We start from the raw sequence: 13986 nt of genomic DNA on the forward strand, positions 1-13986 counted from the left end.
GGGGCCTCCCCCCCCCTTGCCACTCCTCCCTGGCCCCGCTCCAGCGGGAAAGGTCGCCATTGCTAGCCACGCCCCGCACTCCTCCCCTCCCCCCTCCTCTGCCCCGCGCGCGGGAAAACAGAGGAAAGCCCACGCTTTCGCCCTGCCACACCCCACCCCGCCATCTTCAGTTCCACCCCCGTCCCCGTCCATGCCTGTAAAAGAACCCCCCCTAGGAGCCCATATCCCCGATCTGCTCTCCCCCCCGTCCCACCTCCCCAACAACATTATAAATAACAGATAAATAACAAATAACACTGTACTTAACAGTTGCCCTCTACCAAACAGCATAAATAACCATAAATAACCATGAATAACCACAATAACAATAACTAAGGGAAGTTGGCAAAGGGGGAAAAAACATCAGAAGAAAAACCACAGCAAGAGTTCAAAATCCAAACAAAGAATTCAGCTGAAAGTACCCGAGCGGCTACGGCCGCCAAGTATCCCCTGGGTCTAATTCGAGTCCAGTTTCTCTTCCTGTACAAAGGCCCACGCCTCCTCTGGGGACTCAAAATAGTGGTGTTGGTTCCTGTAGGTGACCCACAAGCGCGCTGGCTGCAGCATTCCGAACCTGATCCGTTTTGCATGTAGCACCGCCTTCGTCCGGTTGTACCGGGCCCGCCGCTTTGCCACCTCCGCACTCCAGTCCTGGTAGACCCTCACCGTCGAATTCTCCCACTTGCTGCTCCTTTCCCTCTTGGCCCACTCCAGCACTCTCTCACGGTCGCTGAGTCGCTGGAACCGCACCAGCACCGCCCTCGGGGGCTCATTTGCTCTTGGCCTCCTAGCCATGACCCTGTAGGCCTCTTCCAGCTCCAGGGGCGAAGGGACGGCCCCTGCCCCCATCAGGGAGCTCAGCATTTCTGCTACATATCCCGGGAGGTCTGACCCCTCCAGGCCTTCTGCCAGGCCCAAGATCCTCAGGTTCTTCCGCCTCATTCGGGTATCCAGCTCCTCAAAACGGCTCTGCCATTTCAGGTGGAGTGCCTCGTGCACCTCTACCTTTCCCACGAGGACCGTGGCCTCCTCCTCCCTCACAGTCATCTCCTGTTGCAGCTCCCGAATCGACGCCTCTTGGGTCGCCTGGGCTCCCATCAGCCTGGTGGTCGTCGCATTCATTGACTCCAAGAGCTCCATTTTCAGCTCCGTAAAGAAGCGCAGGAGAGCGGCCTGCTGCTCCTCCGCCCATTTCCTCCATTCCTCGGGTGCTCCACCGGCCGCCATTTTGCAGTCTAGATTATCCCACAAGCGGAAACATCCTTTCAACATCCACCCTGTCAATACCCCTCAGGATCATATATGTTGAAATTGTGCCCTGTACACCCAACTCCAGGTCATTAATATATATCAAGACAAGCAGGGGTCCTAACACCACCCCCAGGAACCCCACTATAAATATTTTGCCACTACTCTGTCAGACAATTTTGTATCCATGTTGCGACTCTCCATTTTATTCCATTGGCTCTAGGTTTTCTGACAAGCCTGTTATCTGGCACTTTATCAAATGCAGGCAGGTCCCTGTACACCACATCAACTGTACACCTCATTACCACTCTGTTACTTCATCAAAAAAACTCAAGCAAGATTGTTAAACACAATTTTCCCTTAACAAATCTTGCTGCCATTCCTTCATTAAATCCACATTTGTCCCAGCCACTGTTACCTTTTTCCCGAATTATCATTTATTTTTCTTAATATAATTTTAGAGTACCCAATTCTTTTTTTTCCAATTAAGGGGCAATTTAGCGTAGCCAATCCATCTACCCTGCACATCTTTGGGTTGTAGTGGGGGGGGGGGAGACCCACACAGACATGAGGACAATATACAAACTCCACACGGACAGCGATCTGGGGCTGGGATCGAACCCAGATCTACGGCGCCGTGAGACTGCAATGCCAAACACTGCACCGCCGTGCCGCCTTATGGATTTTCTGATAACTATCATGACACACAACGCCATGGAGGGATTTTGTCACCACAAGGACAGTGCAGTTGTCATTCTTACCAGTACTGTCAAGGTCAGATGCATCTGCAGGAATTACATTGGTGAGCATGAGGTTGAATAGGTTTTTCCTTCTTGTTGGCTCTCTTACCACCTCCTACAGGCGAAGGCTGGTATATACGTCCTTAAAGTTGTGTCCAGTCATGGTGTTCTTGAGCCACTCTTAGTGATGGGCATTAAATTCCCCCATCCAGAGTATATTCTGGGTCCTTGCTGCCCTCTTTCAAGTGTTTCTTCCAAAAGGTGTTTAACATAGAGGAGAACAGATTCAACAGCTGAGGGAGGGCAGTAAGTGGTAATCAGCAGGGTACTTCCTTTTTCATGTTTCGCCTGGTGTCATGAAACCTCAAGAGGTCAGATGTCAATGTTAAGGACTCCCAGGGCCACTCCCTCCTTATTGTAGATGACTATGCTACCACTTCTGACTTGACTGTCGGGCAGGACATACCCAGGGTTGGTGATCGAGGTGTAGGGGATATTGGCTCTAAGGTACGATGAGGTGAGCATGACTGCATCAGATGGCAGATGTGTCCGACTACTCTGTGGGACATATCACTCAAACTTGACTCAGACTCCCAGAATATAGTAAGAAGGTTTGATGGGCTGACTGGTCCGGGCATGCCTTTGTCATATCTGGAGCTTAGATTGATATGATCATTGAAAGGATACAGTTCAGAAGGAGGCAATTCAGCCATTTGTGTTGGTGCTGACTCTCGGCAAAGCAACTCAGCTAGTCCCAATCCCCTGCCCTTTCCCCATAGCCCTGCCACTAGTTTCTCCTCTGGTGCTTACCCAATTCTGTTTTGAAAGCCACAATTGAATCTGCCCCCACCACATTCTCAGAGTATGCATTCCAAATTTTAATCTCCTTGCTGTCGGAAAAATTGTTTTCCTCGTGCCACTATTGGTTTTTTTGTCAGGGGGTCTGTCCAAATGTATTCTTATTCCATAGCAGTTTAATACCATTGACCATTTGCTTGGCATTTCAGAGCACATTTATGTATCAACCACCTTGCTATGGGTTTGGAGTCACCTATAGGCCAGGCCAAATAAGAGTAGCAGATTTCCTTCATGAAAGAAAAACCAGCAACCCAGTAGTTTAATGATCATTTAAGCCAGCTTTTTATTCAAAGATTTTATTTATTTCATGAATTGAATTGAACTCTCCCTGCCACCTCTGTAGTAGAATTTGAACATGCCTCCAGCGTGTTAGTCCAGACCATTGGATTGTTTGTCCAGTAACATTACGAAGACATTAGCATCCCTGCCTCCTTCTGTTATTAAAGCAGAGGCTAAATTAGGCTCTGATTTCTGCTAGCTTTCTTTTTTTTTTGAAAAATATTTTTATTGTCCATTTTCACATTTTCTTCAGAATTTACCCACCGACCAATAAACAGTGAATGGTAACGAATACAATGTCAATCCCCCTACCAACAACAACGATCCCATCCTCCCACCATCCCCCAAACAACGGCCCATCTGACAATATAAGCATCAAATAAAACTAACCTCCCAAGGAGGAAAAAAGAAAAAGGAATCAGAATTGCCGCTGGTCACCGTTGACACATATAGTCCACCCCCCCTCCCTAATATTAAATACCATCCAATCCCCGAAAGAGTGCTGTGAATGGCACCCATGAATTGTAGACACCCCCAACCCCGCCTCCCAGACTCCTCCCCTCCACTTCCTCTTGTAAACTCCTCCCCCCACCTCGGTTCCCTCCCCCAACTTTTCACCCCGGCTAGACTCACCGAAACCTGTTCTACAAGGCTCCGATGGCCGCAGCCCCTCCCCCCACCTCACTCCTGTTCACTGGCCAGCTTAAACCGGCCAGCGTGGAGGCCCCCGCCCGGGTCTCCTTCCCCCTTGCTCGGTCCCAGGAAAACCAAGAAATCCCCTTTAGCACACAACCCCAGCATACACACCCAAGCCCAAAGAACCATCATTGCAAATGAAAGTCCCAACTCTTCCCTTGTCCAAATATACAGCGTCGACTCATTTAGTACATACACCAACACGCAGTGAAAAAATAAAGTTACATGAGGCTACATCGGTACACGACCGGCTCTCAGTCCCATTTCTCAATTCTGCCACAGTCCTTCTGCCTTTGCAAACTCCTCCGCTGCTCCCGCCGTCCCAAAATAAAAGTCCTTGCATTTGTAGGTCACCCTCAACTTAGCTGGATATACTATGCCGCACTGCACCTTGCTAATGTACAGTGCCTTCTTCACCCGGCTGAAGGCAGCCCGCCTCTTCGCCAGCTCCACTGTACAGTCCTGGTATATGCGTATGCCAGCTCCAGTCAACTGCACCACCCGCTTCTGCTTTGCCTAGCACAGGACCTTCTCCTTCACGCTGCACCTACGGAAACACACAGTTACTACTCATGATGGCTCACTCGCTTTTGATATAGGACTCCACAGCCTATGAGCCCAATCCAGTTCGCATCAAGTGGGATCGTTCCCCATCCTCAATAGCTCCGCCAACATTGTGGCAAAATACTCCATCGGCCTCGGGCCTTCCTCTCCTTCGGGCAGACCCACGATCCTCAGATTCTGCCGCCTGGATCTGTTTTCCAGGTCTTCCATTTTGGCTTGCAGACCCTTATTGGTCTCTGTCACCCTCCGCAGCCCTGTCCCCATCAAGGTGAGTTAATCACTGGGTCTCACTTTTCTCCCGCACCTCTGCCGCTGCGCTTGATACCGCCGCCCTCACCGGGGCAATCGCCTCCTCCACCAGCACTTTCAATACCGCCCCCATCTCCTTCATCGCTTCCATGTGCTTTGTGAACTGTTTTTCAAGTTTCACACTGTTGGAACCAACAATTCTACGGACACGTGCTTGTAGGATTAGAATAGCGGTTTTAATATACTCACAACAGAGTCAGCCTGTTAGCCATTGAACTTTCGGTGAACTGGCCGCTGACCATGTGCCACTGATCTTTATACAGCAGCTCCAAGGGGAGGAGTCCTGGGCGGAGCCAAGGGAGAAGCCCAGTACAATTCTCGAGCATTCCTAGAGTTACTCCCCCTGGTGGTCAGGTAGTGCAACTGCACTTACAATATAGACACATGTATATACAGATTATAATCCAGTGTGAATCACATTCACCACATTCACACCCTGTGAAAAAAATCGAGTCCAGCGGGGGTGGTGGCTCACAGAGTTAGTCTGTCCGGTGGATGAATTGTTCTTTTCGATCTGCGGAGCACCGGGGTTGCAGCCTCTTGTGGTGGCTGGGTGGGTGTTGAGAGCTAGGGTACGATGGCAGACTCCGGGGCGGGTCTCGTCCGAACTTTATACACCTCTGGCTCGACCGGAGACTGGGGGCGCTGGGGGCGGGCTGGTTCTGGTGCGTGGAACCGGTAGGGTGAGCTTGCGGAATCGAGGGCGCAAGGGGGCAGCAGCATAGGGAACGGGGTAAGGGGTTCCTCAGCAGGGGTAGGGGGGGCTGGATCCAGCGGGTGCCAGGTCCCGAAGGGATACTGTGTCCTGGCGACCGTCCGGGAACTCCACAAATGCGTACTGGGGGTTGTAATGGAGGAGGCGCACCTTTTCAACAAGGGGGTCAGTTTTGTGCCCCCTGACGTGCTTCCTCAGGAGGACCGAGCCTGGTGTCCTCAGCTACGCCGGAAGTAAGACTCCCGTGGTAGTGCCCCTAGAAAAAATGAAGAGTCGCTCGTGAGGGGTTTGATTTGTAGCTGTACAGAGGAGGGATCTGATTGCGTGGAGCGCGTCTGGGAGGACTCCTTGCCATTGGGAGACTTGGAGTTTTCTAGACCGGAGGGTCAGTAGGACGGTCTTCCAGACCGTCGCGTTCTCCCTCTCCACCTGTCCGTTCCCCCTGGGGTTGTAGCTGGTAGTCCTGCTCGAGGCGATGCCCTTGTTGAGCAGGTACTGACGCAGCTCGTCGCTCATAAAGGACGAACCCCGGTCGCTGTGCACGTAGCTGGGGAAACCGAACAGGGTGAAGACACTCTGCAGGGCCCTAATGACCGTGTGGGAGGTCATATCAGGGCATGGAATGGCAAAAGGGAATCAGGAGAACTCGTCGATGATGTTGAGGAAATAAATGTTCTTGTTAGTGGAGGCGAGTGGCCCTTTGAAATCGATCGCAAGGCGTTCAAAGGGCCTAGAAGCCTTGACCAGGTGGGTCCTGTCTGGTCTATAGAAGTGCGGCTTGCGCTCCGCACAGATCGGGCAGTCCCTGGTGACCGCTTTTACCTCATCGTTGGAGAAAGGCAGGTTTCGGGCTCTGATGTAGTGGGCGAGCCGGGTGACCCCTAGATGGCAGAGGTCAACGTGGATGGCTTTCAGACGGCTGATCTGCGCGCTGGCGCATGTCCCGCGGGATAGGGCATCCGCGGGCTCGTTGAGCTTCCCCGGTCGATATTTAATATCGTAACTATAGGTGGAGAGTTCGATCCTCCACCGAAGGATTTTATCATTTTTTATTTTGCCCCTTTGCGAGTTGTCAAGCATAAAGGCAACCGATCGTTGGTCGGTGATGAGGGTGAACCTCCTACATGCGAGGTAGTGCCTCCAGTGACGAACAGCCTCCACGATGGCTTGTGCTTCCTTCTCGACTGAGGAGTGTCGGAGTTCTGAAGCAGATAGGGTACGGGAGAAAAATGCAACGGGCCTCCCTGCCTGATTTAAAGTGGCTGCTAGAGTTACCTCTGAGGCGTCGCTCTCAACCTGAAAGGGGGTGGATTCATCCACCGCCCGCATGGCTGCTTTGGTGATGTCCTCCTTGATGCAGCTGAAGGCCTGGCGTGCCTCAGTTGACAGGGGAAATCGTGTGGCCTTAAAGAGTGGGCGGGCTTTCTCCGCATATTGAGGGACCCACTGGGCGTAGTATGAGAATAACCCCAAGCACCATTTGAGGGCCTTGGGGCAATGAAGGAGGGGGAGTTCTAAGAGGGGGCGCATGCAGTCCGGGTCTGGGCCCAGGACTCTGCTCTCCACGACGTAGCTGAGGATGGCCAGTCTGTTTGTGCGGAAAACGCATTTCTCCTTGTTATAAGTGAGATTTAATTTCTGTGCTTTTTGGAGAAAACGGTGGAGATTGGCGTCGTGGTCCTGCTGGTCATAGCCGTAGATGGTAACATTGTCCAGATACGGAAACGTGGCCCGCAGCCCGTATTGGTCTACCATTCGGTCCAATGCTCGTTGGAACACCGAAACCCCATTAGTGACGCCGAAAGGGACCCGGAGGAAATGGAAGAGGTGGCCATCGGCCTCGAATGCTGTGTAGTGGAGGTCCTCCGGGCGGATTGGGAGCTGGTGGTATGCAGACTCCAGATCCACCGTGGAAAATAGCCGATATTTGGCAATCTGATTAACCATGTCTGCAATTCTGGGGAGGGGATACGCGTCTAGGAGCGTAAAGTGATTTATGGTCTGGCTATAGTCGACGACCATGCAAAATTTTTCCCCGGTCTTGATGACCACCACCTGAGTTCTCCAGGGACTATTATTGGCCTCTATGATCCCCTCACTGAGCAGCCGTCGGACCTCCGATCGGATAAAGACCCTATCCTGTAGGCTGTATCGCCTGCTGCGAGTAGCTACTGGTTTGCAATCTGGAGTGAGATTGGCAAAGAGAGGAGGGGGGGAGATGCGCAGCATGGCTAGGCTGCAGATAGTGAGTGGGGAAAGGGGCCCGCCGAAGCTGAGGGTGAGGCTCTTGAGGTGGCACTGGAAATCCAGGCCTAATAAGAGTGGCGCGCAGAGGTCAGGCAGGACATAAAGTTTAAATTTCGAATAACTAGCGCCTCGAATTGTGAGCGTAGCAACGGTGCGTCCTTGGATTTGGACTGAGTGGGAGCCCGAAGCGAGGGCGATAGTTTGGCTCACCGTAAAAATAGAAAGCGAACAGCGTCTTACCAGCTCTGGATGTATAAAGCTCTCGGTGCTCCCGGAGTCAAAGAGGCATGGCGTGCTGTACCCGTTGATCTGGACCTCTGCCATCGAACTTCGTAGGTGCTTGGGGCGGGATTGATCCAGGGTGACTGCGCTGAGTTGCGGGTAGTTGGCGGCTCGATCAGCTGTGCTGGAGTGGCCCCGTGATGACTGCCCTCTGAGTTCGTAGTCGTCGAGGTGAGTTTCAGAGTTTGAAGGGGATGGATCCCAAGATGGCCACCCCCATGAGTCGCACAATGCCGGCCGCATGGAGGAGGATTGCCAAGATGGCTACCCCCATGAGTCGCACATGGCCGGCCGCATGGAGGAGGATTGCCAAGATGGCCGCCCCCATGAGTTGCACATGTCGGGTGGGGGCGGAGTCGGCATACAGGCTGCAGCATTTCGGGGCCTGCAGGCCTGTGAATTCAGGGAACGAGTGCTTTGAGCTGTGGGAGGGTTAGAGGCTGGGGCTTTCTTCGCCAGACACACTCTGGCATAGTGTCCTTTTCGCCCGCAGCTGCTGCAGGTCGCGTTACGGGCCGGGCAGTGCTGCCGCGGGTGCTGCTGCGGGTGCTAGCTTTGGCCACAGAAATGGTAGGCTGGAGCAGCCGAGTAGCTGGCTGGGACAGCAGAGTAACTGGCTTTGGCAGCGCGGTAGCTGGGGGGCCGTGCGGCACAGGCTTGGGGGGGACTGTTGGTCGGGGGTCCACGATGTGGTCGCGGGGTCCGCCGGAAACGAGGTGAGGCTGCGGAAGGAAACTTCCATAGTGGTAGCAGCCTCCACAGTAGTGTCTAAGTCCTGGGCCCCCTTTTCTAGCAGTCTTTGGCGCACATAGTTAGATCTAAGGCCCGCCACGAAAACGTCCCGCACAGCAAGCTCCCTATGTTCAGCCGCACTAACGGCTTGATAATTACAGTCATTCGAAAGATTGTTCAATTCCCTTACAAACTCGGCTAGCGTTTCTGTAGGCCGCTGACGGCGAGTCGTAAACACGTGGCGTGCATAAACCTCATTAATGGGCCTAACGTACATTTTGTTCAATATTGCCAGCGCTGTGGTGTAAGAACCAGCCGGAATCAGCTGTGTGGAGATTCTGTGGCTTACCCTCGCGTGCAGTAGGCTGAGTTTTTGTTCCTCCGTTGTTCCGGCGGTGCTGGCTTCTGTCAGGTAGGCTTTAAAACATCTCAGCCAGTGGGAAAAAATTTCGACTGCTTCCTGAGTATATTAAATTGTTGGAACCAACAATTCTACGGACACGTGCTTGGAGGATTAGAATAGCGGTTTTAATATACTCACAACAGAGCCAGCCTGTTAGCCATTGAACTTTCGGTGAACTGGCCGGCTGACCATATGGCACTGATCTTTATACAGCAGCTCCAGGGGGAGGAGTGCTGGGCGGAGCCAAGGGAGAAGCCCAGTACAATTCTCGAGCATTCCCAGAGCTATTCCCCCTGGTGGTCAGGTAGTGCAACTGCACTTAAAATATAGACACATGTATATACAGATTATAATCCGGTGTGAATCACATTCACCACACACACCATCACTTTGGTCATTTCTTCTGCTGTGAGCGATGCGGCCTCCCCTAGTGCTCCTGCCTCCGCTTTCCTTGCAGTTCCTGCGCTGACTTTTCCACTCACTGGCAGACTTTCATTAACCCCCTTTTCCACGGCCGTTTTTTTCCCCAACCTTGGACATTTCTCCTCCCTGTGCCTTCTTACAGCTTTTTCAGCCTCCGTTGCCCCTGGGACCGGGCGTTAAAACCCCAAAATTTCTATTCCCGAACGGGAGCCCTCCAGTCTGCATCTTCCTCCCGCCCGCCATCACCGGAAGTCCTCTCTGTTAGCTTTCTTAAGGATGCTTGCTAAACAGTCTACCTATCGGGAGAGATTGATTTCTCTGCTTCCTACGTGTAGCAATATTCAAGCATAGCTTCAATCAAAATGTGTTTAGCATTTTTCACATATACAGCAACTCGAGCAGTCCTTCCAACTAGTGTTTTGAAACTCGCCTAATTTGAGAATATTGATTTTGTGTAAATATTTCCTCTTGATAAACAATGATAAGATCAGTGTAGAATGAGATCAATTATTTATTTGCTGGCAAACTGAAAATGACCTGATGAGTCTGTGCATAAATATGTGCTGTGCATAAATATGCTAAAACTGACATTTGGATCTGAGTATTTTCTATGAATGTTTAAGATGTTTCTAATTGTATGGAATTCCTCCATACACTTGGTTTTTTTTTATTCCTTCAGAGCAGATTTGGTCAGGTCACATACCTGTGTTATTGTGGGTAGGGAACCTGCCAGTTATTTTCCAAATTGGCCACTAGGAGGCAGCATGGTCCAACAGCAGCCTTATGACAACTCTTCAATTTATCTGTAATTAGACAGCTGAGGTGATCAAATGCTCACTTTCAAAGCTGTGGTTCAGCTCTACTAATAGAGTTAGATTTTAATGAGGTTTTTAATTTGGTGGAGTGCTTGTTGCTTTGCAAATGTAGCGGATGTGTGCACAGCAGATCCCACAAATAGAAAACACCTGAACCATAAGATAACCTGCTTTTGGTAGAGGAAGAAAGGAAGGAATTGTAGTCAGAAAACTGACCTCTTGGAACAGTTTTGTGAGATATTCGCCTCAACCATTAGAATTGTAAAACCTTGGTTTATGGTCTTAACGTAAGGAGCAATAGAATGCTCCAGGAGTGGCAGTCTAGTTTCTACCCTCATGCTCTGGAGTAGAATTAGAATGAATGACCGAGAATCACAGAATGAGACAACACAGGAAACTATTCAGTCAATTGTGCTTAGATTGACTCTGTGAAACCTTTTAAGTACCTCCTCTTCACCTATTTTATCTTATTCTGCTTCCTTTTTACCTCCTTTACAATGAACTTGGCAGAATATTCTTTAGTTATTACAGATGCGAAACATTTATTTATTACCTCAGCTTCCACAAGATCTCCATTTTGGTCCATAATCGTCCTATTCTCGCTTTGACTACATTGTTACTATCTTTATGTTTGTTATGACATTCAAAGACCTTTTTATGTTACCTGTTAATCTTTGCCTCTCTAATTTCAGTTATTTCCTGTATTAAAAAAATTTTTTTAGGTTCTCTATTGAATTATGAACTGAACATTTACCATAAGCCTTCTTTTTAGTTTCTATACCTTTAGTCTTTCAGGTAGCTCATGTTTTAATGTCTTTCCTTTTCCCCCTCATGGGGCAAAACTATCTCCTTTGAAGACCTCCCATGCTCATTCATTGTTTTGCCTGCCAATCATTGATTTCAATCCATATGGAACTTTTCAACTCATTGAAATAGGACTTCTCCAGTTGAATCTATTTTTTCCTCAACTTTTTGAACAATGGTACTTTTATTCCCGTGAAACATGTTCTGCTTGCCCAACTTCATTCCCCAGAATAAAACCCAGCATTTTTTCCTTCCTCAATGGGCTAGCAAAATATGGATCTGCCTCACAGCACCAGGGATCCTGGTTCGATTCCAGCCTTGGGTGACTGTCTGAGTGGAGTTTGATCGTTCTCCCCTTGTGTGGGTGGGTTTCCTTCGGGTGCTCGGGTTTCCTCCCACAGTCCAAAGATGTGCAGGTTAGATGGGGATACGGGGATAGGGCAGGGGAGTGGGACTAGGTAGGGTTCTCTTTCAGAGAAACGGAACAGACCTGATGGGTTGAATAGACTTCTTCTGCCCCGTAGGGATTCTATGGATTATACGGAAGGAAGTTCCCTTGTACATATTTCGGAAACCTTCCCACACTTTTCCCTTAACACAGTTATTTCCCGGTCTGTATTAGGATAGTTGAAGTCTCCAATTATTACAAAATATATATATATCACTGTGCTCTTAGGTCTAATTAATTACTCTAATTCTTTATATATTTATTTCCTGTTCCCTCTTTCTTTAAGTTATTTCGCAACCCAAGCCCCCTTAGCACTAAATTCCTATTCTCATGCACAATTCTTGCCATCAATCCGCCTAGCAAGCCATTGCGTTTACCAGATTTACCAGACACTCACCAAGTTCTGTGTGCAAAGTTCTTCATAGGGTGTGATTGCTACCACCCAGCCAAGCTGTTTCAGTTATTAAAATAAAAATTGTTCTTTAAAAAAACTGTTTGTGACCAGTAAAAAAGTGGGGTGCTCTTTCCAAGAGCCGGTGCAGACCCGATGGGCCAAATGGCCTCCCTCTGCGCTGTAAATTCTGTGATCTGTGAAAATAAAGCAATAATGTAATATCCGTGCAGTTAATTCCACTTTAGTAAACAGGTAATAGAGAAACATGCCTCACTGTCGGGGAGGTGTCGACGAGTTAAATCATTGGAAATCTCCTTCCACAAAACCTTGGGTGAATACTCAAAGCAAACATCTTGGTATCTTAAAGTAGAAAATCTAGGTGCTTTCCCCAAGGGGAGGATAGACAGAGCCCCCTAAAATACATGCAGCTGCAGCATTTAAACCAATTTTAATCGTTTTCTCTCACTTTAAGATTGATTTTAAAAATACAGTGAAGTTAATGGAGTGAGTAATAGGGAGAGGCAGGGAGACTGACCTTCAGCACTAAGCTGCAGCAATATGGGAGAGTGCTAACTCAAAATCGTATATCATAATTAGTATTAATAATAGTTATCATTATATGCTTAATTCTTATGAAAGCCAATACACGCCTTTGCACCCTGTTATCATGTGGAATAATTTATGAATTTAATTAGTAAGAACATCCATTCCCTAACGGTCCTTAAAAAAACGTGGATGAACACAATTTGTGTTACAGGCTGCTGGAAGGACCAGCTTGCCCCATTGTGGTGCAGTGCAGCCTTCCCCACAACAAGTGGTGCTGAAACATTTGTGAGCCATGTCCCAGTAAATGACATACGTCCTGTAACTAGGGAGATACCAAGCAGCCTGGGGGCTCTTAGACTTCCTTCAGATCAATGTTTTATATCTTGGGTCGATGCAGAGATGACACCTAAATCTCTACCTGTGTAATGGGCTTTATTCACAGTGCTTTGAGATGTCCACTCCATGCTTCATGGGCTTCCAGCTTTTTCTGCAGTTTGCTTACCTTTTTCTGAGCCCTTCCCATGCTCCAGGTTTAATAATTAAGCACAATGAGCATCAGTAGTCAGTAGATGGACATAATCGAATACGTAAAAATTGGACAATACACGACACTCTCTTGAAAATCCAGTAAGAGCATGTTGTTTTTGGCTGGAGCAGCTAGGAAAATGATAATGTGATATCATAAATGTGCACTTGTGAACAAAGCTCTTGCCATCGATAATCTGAGAGATGGTGACACTTTGTTGCTCACTGAAGCCTCCCCATCTGGATTTCCTTTGCACCATCCGCTCCTCCGAACTATCATGGCTGGGTTGTGAAGCTTATCAATATGTCCCATCTCTCTGACCTCCATTTAAAATCCTTCTCCTCCACCATTCCATTGAATTCCATTGTGAATTCCTCTCCTTTCCTGCACTGAGTATTTCATTATCCATGTTGATTTTAATCATAATCAAAATTCACTTTGTCCTTTCCTCTGAATTTTACAGCCATCCTGTCCTCCTTTAGCCTCTTTTAGGCTCTCCCTCCATATAAAGTATCCTCACCATATTCCTGGTCATCCCCTTGACCTTGTCATCACATGTGGCCTCTCCTACTCCCACACATTGACCACAAACATGGCCATCTCTGAACATTTTCTTGTAAGCCTCACGACTCACCGCACCCTGATAACCCCCATTTGCTTCTGCATCCATTCCTGGATAAAACTATTTGATCATGTCACTTGCAAGTGAAAATCAAATTTTCATTTGTCTAGTTTCTGACCCCTTCCCCTGCTGGTAACAATTGATCTGCAGTTATCAGTCTGCCCAATCACTGTGTCACTTTCGCCTTTAATGTCCTTGTCCTTAATTCCTCCCCCCACACCTGGCATAGGGCCTCCATCTGCATTCCTTCAAGTTGAATGGGCTTAGTCTGGAATATATCTGCTGTACAAATTGTA

Source organism: Scyliorhinus canicula, chromosome 12, assembly GCF_902713615.1.
Source record: "Scyliorhinus canicula chromosome 12, sScyCan1.1, whole genome shotgun sequence".
NCBI classification, from domain to species: domain Eukaryota; kingdom Metazoa; phylum Chordata; class Chondrichthyes; order Carcharhiniformes; family Scyliorhinidae; genus Scyliorhinus; species Scyliorhinus canicula.